Source organism: Miniopterus natalensis, chromosome 19 (genome assembly GCF_054644295.1).
Source record: "Miniopterus natalensis isolate mMinNat1 chromosome 19, mMinNat1.hap1, whole genome shotgun sequence".
Taxonomy (NCBI): domain Eukaryota; kingdom Metazoa; phylum Chordata; class Mammalia; order Chiroptera; family Miniopteridae; genus Miniopterus; species Miniopterus natalensis.
In genome coordinates, this window is record NC_142099.1 from 5,229,860 (window position 1) to 5,236,937 (window position 7,078).

The 7,078-nt window shown below is 51.4% G+C and overlaps 1 pseudogene; it reads right to left on the reverse strand.

Moving 5' to 3' along the window:
• Nucleotides 1-732: 732 nt before the first annotated feature.
• On the reverse strand, nucleotides 733-2,826 carry LOC107545235 (L-lactate dehydrogenase B chain-like; annotated as a pseudogene).
• Between the last annotated feature and the right edge of the window lie 4,252 nt (nucleotides 2,827-7,078).

Genomic DNA, 7,078 nt, shown 5'->3' on the forward strand with positions numbered 1-7,078 from the left:
GGAACATTCTGCAGTGGTTATTTTTTTGAAAACACCATTTGGTTCATAATCTCTTAGCAACAGAACTCTGAGGGCTAACGGCCCATGGACACTCCCAGAAGATGACTGACTCGTGGGCAAAGCAACCCATAGCGGCCGAGTGGGAGCACCCTCTGATTATGGGTTAATTGTTTAGGTCATCGAACGTCACCAGCACCCACCATGGGCCAGGCTTGTTTTGTTGTGTGCCCAAGAGCATTTGCTGTGGCAGTCACACATGGGGGGTCTGGGGGAACTCTCAGTCACCAGTGCCTGAGGCCGTCACAGCCCACTTGGTCCAGGTCCCGGAGTGTGGGTCCGGTGGGGAAGAGAGAAAAGGCAGGCGCAGCGAGCTCATGCTCTGTGCATGCCTGCACACCTTTCCTCACAGCCCCCGAGCTGCAGTGTGGGGCAAAGTCGCTGGCTGGGCTCACAGGCCGGCAGAGGCAGGATTGGAATCCAGGCCTGCCCGAGCCCCCAGCCTCCTCTCTCTCTCTCTCTCTCTCTCTCTCTCTTAGTTAATTTTATTGTTCAAGGACTCATATTGCAAGCATTCAACCAAGCCTGGGTTTTAGATCTGTGAGCCCTAATTCACACATCTAGGAAGATAAAATCAAGTTGTGATCCACGTAGATGGGTGAAAACTGAAGGTTCGTGGTTAAACACTTGGAGTTTTGAGTTTCTACGGCTTAGAACCCAGAGGTCACAGGTGTTTTAGGTCCTTCTGGGTGTCCCGCAGGGTATCTGCACCTTCATCAGCCTCAGCTGCAGGCTGTTAACACTGGTTAATCCCTGAGCCCTGAGGACCTGCAGAAGGCTTGGGAAGACTTCATTCTTAGTGCCTATGTCCCCATCACCATTGTTGACACTCCATGAGTCCTGGAGAGATTTTCAACCTGGATTCGATGAGATGGGCCACTCTTCATACAGTAGCCTTGCTGGTATAGCCTTTCAGCTCGATGACTTCTCAGGCAGCACCAACCACCATCTGATGCACTCCCTCCTGATTTTCACTATCATTTTCCGTTCCCATTTCTGGATTCAGTTCCTGGAGAGAAACACCTGCCACATTTGCTCTGCTCCACACGGCCACACTCGAAATGTCACCTTCTCCTTCCCCCAGATCCATCCACAGCAGCTGCTGGGACGAATGCCAAGTTTTCTCAGTTATAAAATAGAGAAATCTAGCAGATTCCAGAGTGCACACACTTCCAGCTGCATGGTGCTAGGGTAAGCCTCTTAGTTTCCAGGTAACATGTGAGCATCCACTGGGTTGGAAACCACAAATATGGGGCAGTCAGGAGTGTACTTGGCGATCTGAGGAATGATGAATCTGAAGACATTAACAGTCGTCTGCATCCGATTAAGACCACCCTCTCCCTCTTGCTGGAGGACTCTTCTGTTATCATCACGATCTTAGAATTGGTGGCCACAGGGTCACCTTATCTGCCACAGTTGTAGGTGTCTGAAGAACTAAGCTCCCATGCTGCAGGTGCACCACTTCTCCTGAGTTTATTTTTCAAAACATCCACAGGGCAAGTTCATCGGCCAGAGACTCTTCCCGAATGCCAATGGCACGTGCCACATCAGCTTGTCCGGTGCCGCTACAGTGACCTCCTTGTTTGGGACTGTTGCAGCAATCGGGTTTCCCTTAAAGTTGCCAGTGTGCGGAGAGAGAAGCACCTGGGGCCGACTGTCATGGTCGCGTGGCGGAGACTGTGCCAGCCAGCTGCCCGCCCAGCCCCACCCCCCTCACACCCACACCGGTGGGCCAGCTGGGTCCTCGCTGGGTGGGATTCCCCAGGTTGTGCGCAAGAGCGGAGCACATGAAGGCCACTGCCACGGACCACAGACAACACACAGGGCAACGCCACACACATGGTGTGTGCACCCTGGGGCCACAGAGCCCTGCGCTGCCAGTTGTGGGGGCTCACAACCCCTTCGTGTTCTGGTTCTTTCTGGTCCCTCCCCAAGGCTGAGACCATTGCTCACCATCTGCGTGGGGGGGGGGGGGGGATGACGCTTAAAACAATACATACCACTTATTTTTACCAGCTGGAAATGTTACTTACCTTCCCTTATTGGCTCTTTCAGACCTTTTAAGGACATAGTATTCCCCTCATTTACAGATTAGGAAATTGAGGGTCAGAGCAATTGAATGACTTGCTCTAAGTCACAGAAAACAGGTTCTTTTTGTGACACCCACGGTCACATGCCTCCACTTCCACCGCTCTATTACTCACAAGCAGAGCTGGGCTTCCTGAGAAACGTTTGAGGCTGGTGCCCTGGGCCTCTCACGCCCACTCTATCCATGGCCCTAGAAATCTATTTATATGGCCACGTGTTTTGTGTGAAACTTGGAAAAAACAAGATATTTTAATGTTTTTTCCCTAACACAGAGACCCCCCCCTTAGAGCCCACAGAAACCGGATTACTCTGCTCAGGAGTATATACCTTCAACATCCTATCTGGAAATGTACCTCCTCCTTCTATCCCCTCCCCCTGCTTTGTATGCTCCTGGGCACTGTGGCTAACATGCCACGTACTTCATGTGCTAATCTTATTTATTGCATGCCGTAGGCACCGCTCACTAACTGTTTTTGGGTGAATGAATGCGGCCATTGTCCTGATGCTCACAGCTGTGTGGTAGATAAAGTCCTATGTGGTAGACTGTTTCCATATTGTAGACCAGGGTGTGAAGATGGGAAAGGTGCCTTGCTCAAAGGCCCCCCCCTCACAAATCCACTCCCCTTCTTCCTGCTCTGAGCTGCCCTTGAACTCGGCCTTGTCTAGCTTTTCTTCGGCCATGACATTGTAATGTACTCATAGACCAGACACCGTCTCCCTGGAGTTTCATCCTTGACTCCTGTCTCTCAACAGGTTTTCCTTACCCCCCAAATCCTATCAACCACCTCCCAGGTCTCTCTCAAACTCAGTTGCTTCTCTCTATCCCTACAGCCCCCATGGCACAGGGGGTCTCCATCAGCTTCTCGGGGGTCTCCCTGCCCTCATCCTGTTTCTCACACAGCTTCCAGGGGGCAACCTGGTCACTCACTCTCCTGGTGTGGCCCCAGGAATTCTCATTTCTTACAAATCATACTTGAAATCTTCAGCCTGACCCATAGGCCCACATTGTTGGTTGTTCTTCTTTGTTTTTTGTTTTTCCCAAACTCATCCTTTCCTTCCTGACTCAGAGCCTTTGAAACATGTTCTACACACTTCTGGTGCCAGAACATTCTTCCCTGCCTCCCTTCTGACCATCCTACTTAATTTCTATTACCCCTTATAGTCTCAAGACATCACTTCCCCAGGGCTGCCTTCAACGTCCACCCACACTGGGCCAGAACCCTGTGACTTGCTTTTACAGCTCCCAGTACTTCTCTGCTTACAACGGATTACAACCGGCACTCAACACCCAATTGTATAACTTGGGGGATTGGGTCTGTTGCTGGGACCCCTCCCTGTTCAAATGGACCATGTCTGCCTTGCTCGTAGCTGTATCCCCGTTTCGCTTGCTTGGAATAAAGACATTGACCCCTCACATAATCCTTGAGGTGTGCGTTTCTTAGCAGCGGCAGGGGCTGTGCTCCTTGTGGTTCCTTAGGGATCCACGTTCCTTCCATTCCGTGGCTCCATCATCCCTGGGAGTTGTCACCTACAGAGTCGAGGCTGGGTCATTGCCACATCTGGTTTGGAGCCAGCAGGAAGAGGGAAGAATTCTCTAGGTCTCAGTTAGATTCCAGTTATTTATTACTGAGTACCAAACCACCCCCAGATTTAGTGCTACAAAACACCAAGTATTTCCTTAGCCTCACAGACTCCGTGGGTGAGAGAGGAATGCTGGGGAATTTGCACAGGACACAGGGAGGATGGCTTGTCTCTCTGCCCTATACCGTCTGGGCCTCAGAGGGGAAGACTCAGATGGCCAAGGGTGACTCAGACAGGTGGGGCTGAACCATGGAGTGGCATCTTCACTCACTGGCACTTGGCTGCAAGCCTGGGCTCCTTGGGGCCTGCACTGGAGCAGCAACACGTAGCCTCTCCCACTTAGTGGCCTCAGGGGAGATGGGCTTATTTTATGGAAGGTCAGAGCTCCAAGAGCAGGTAGAGAGCAAGGTGGAAGCGAACAGCCTTCTACGCCAGAAGTCCCCTTACCTCCCACTTTGCCCTTGGTTGAAGACGGCCCAAGTCCAAGCGGAGGGTCATAGACACCCCACCTCTTCACAGGAAGAAGTTTAAGTATTTGTGTCATGTTTTAAAACCATTATAGATGGAGGGGCGCCTGCCAGTCTCATATTTTCCTGGTGAGAATGATGTCAGATGGCCCCGTCTGAACGCACCAGGCTGGGAAACACTGTTCCTAGTCAGGCAGCCACGTGCCCGGCTGCCACTCAGTTACAATGGAAGGCGGAGAATGGACTTAGGTGGCCCGTGTGCAGTCTGTCGGGGTCCACTCCTCTGGCCACCAGACCTGTGTGCACCCCTCTTCCCACATGTGCAACTCGCTTTTCTTTGGGGGAAACCAAACTTCCAGTGAGTGCAGCCCCTGGAATGACTGGCTGGCTGGATGCTCGCAGGATACCTGTGTCCGTTAAGGATGCTCCTGGACTCAGCCTCCAGCCTTGACGTGAGCAGTTCTAAGCGGGGAGGCAGCACCGGGTAGCGGTGGCCTGTTAGGAGAGGGGAGAAATCTGCTTTTCCTTTATCTTCGGACTTAATTCAATCCATTTATAGAGGAGGAACATCAAGTCATGTTAGCTGGGAAGTATAGCTATCCCTCTCCACCTAAAATGAATTCCAGATGGATTAAAGACTCAACTGTAAAAAAAGACACCCACAAAATGCTAGAGGGCAAGGATTAAAGGGGACAAGTTCAAGAAAGGTGGGTAGAGGAGACGTGTTCTTGAGGTTGTGGGAGACTGGAACTCTCACACGCTGTCAGCTGGTGTTTAAGTTGATTGTTTTTAGTGGGGGGATTTGGCAATATCTTTTAGGATGTTCAATGTTCAATCCCCTTTTATCCAGAAACCCCACTTTTAGGTATTTACTCGACAGGTATACAGAATTCCCACAAATGAGCAGAACCATTTGTCAAGAATGGTCAGCCCAGGCTTGTTTAGAAGAGCGAAGTTGCTGGAAACCACCTAAATGCCCATTCATGGGAAAATACTAAACAAAGTGGAATTACACGCAGCTGTTAAAAAGAACAGCAGATTTATCAGTGTGCACATGGAAAAAGGCCCAAGGACCAGCAATCACTGGAAACAAAAGGCACATTGCAGAGTGGGATGCACAGTGTAGATTCGTTTGTGTTCAGAAAGAAAACAAGCCCGCATAATTTGTAAGTATGAAAAAACTCCTGCCAAGAGTCATCGGACACTTTCACAGCGGTTTCTTCAAGGGGAGTGAATTTAAGGTTGGAGGGGGGGCAGGAGGACCTTTCCTTTTGCTTGGTGCCCTTCCCCACCGTATGGATTGTTTTCACTGCAAAACATGTATCGCTTTTATAAGAGAACTGAATTCAGGATAGTGGTCACCTCTAGGGAAGGAGGGACAGGAACGGGAGGGAGGTCATAGGACCTTTTAACTGTATGTATGTTAGGTTTCTAAAAGAAATAGAAATGACTAATGTGGTAAGTTTTATGCTAGGATATTTTACCACAACAAAGAGAAACAAATACCTACTTGGCAACATGCTCAGGATTGATAAGGCCGGTCTGTGGACACCAGGCTGCCCATTGTATACTTCCCTATGCTTTTCCAAATATTTGAAACATTTCATATCTTAAAAATTTTTTTTTAAAAGAAATAATTCATTCAATATAACAAGAAAAAATAAATGAAAAGTCAGCCAGGAAGATGAAGCGAAAGGAACATAAAGGCATTTAAATAGACGACATTCTAGCCCCGAGTCGGCAGTAGATGCCCTGTTCCTAAGCAACTTGGTCGATGTAGCCACAGTCCCATAGGGGAGACGGAAACTTAGGTTTCCCACTTTGAGCTCCAGGATGCACCTGAGATGTAACAAGCATGAGAGATGCGATTCAGAGGAAAGAAATTGGCTCTTGCATCACGGAGCCTGGATGAGAGCTGGCAAGGGCTCCAGCTGTGCAGGGAGGGGGAGACTGTCACCCCAGCTCCACGAGGGCCTCCCTGGGCAGAGGAGTGGGCGCTGGGCAGGGCTGTGCTCCCCGTGACCCCTGCTCCTCTGTGCTGGGTCCTTTCACAGGAGGGGTCATCTCTCAGCCTCAGCAGCACTGGGGCAGCCCTGCCTCCTTTCCCTCGCTGTTTCTCCGGAGGGAGGCTCAGCTGCCCTCCAGCTCTCCTCTGGGCCCCGGAGAGCTGGGCGAGCAGCCCCTCCACCCCCGGTATTCACACCCTTCCCCTGCCTCCCTCTGGCCCCTCCGCCGCCTCCACCCAGGCAGAACCTTCATCTGCTGTACCTGCATGTCTCTGATCGCTTTTGGTTTCCTTTCTTTTGAAAAACCTGACCTCAGTACAGACCTGACTTTGATTCTGTGAAAACCCCTCTTCCTGTGAACTTGAGATGTGGTGATAAAGAAATAAAGGGCAGAGGCTTGCGGGTGTCACCAGGGCTCTTTCTTACGGGCACTGAGGCAATGCCACAGGCAGCCAGGGAGCGTGGAGGCTCTCCCAGGCAGGGCTGGGCTGGTTCGGCTCTAGGCCGGTGGGCATCAGACGCAGGCAGCTACTTTCTGGTAGTCAGGCCGCCCAGCTGCCCTGGGTACCCTGTGGGAAGGCGAGCGAGCTCCCCGCTGCTCCCAGGGTCCCACCTAAATAACACGTGTCAAGAGTGCACGGGAGGATTTCCAAACTGGGAGGTGACCAATGCTGCAAGTTTCCTCCCAGCTGGCCCAGGATTCCAGGCAGAGTGGGGCCACCTGGTCCTGCTGTCGCCCCTCCACCTACCTGAGACAGCCCCTGCGCTCAGACCGTGTGTGTGTGTGTGTGTGTGTGGGTGTGGGTGTGGGTGTGTGTGTGTGTGTGTCCCTCAGGCCCCGCAGAGAGAGAGGGTTTCTAGGTGCCAGCCTCTAGGTTT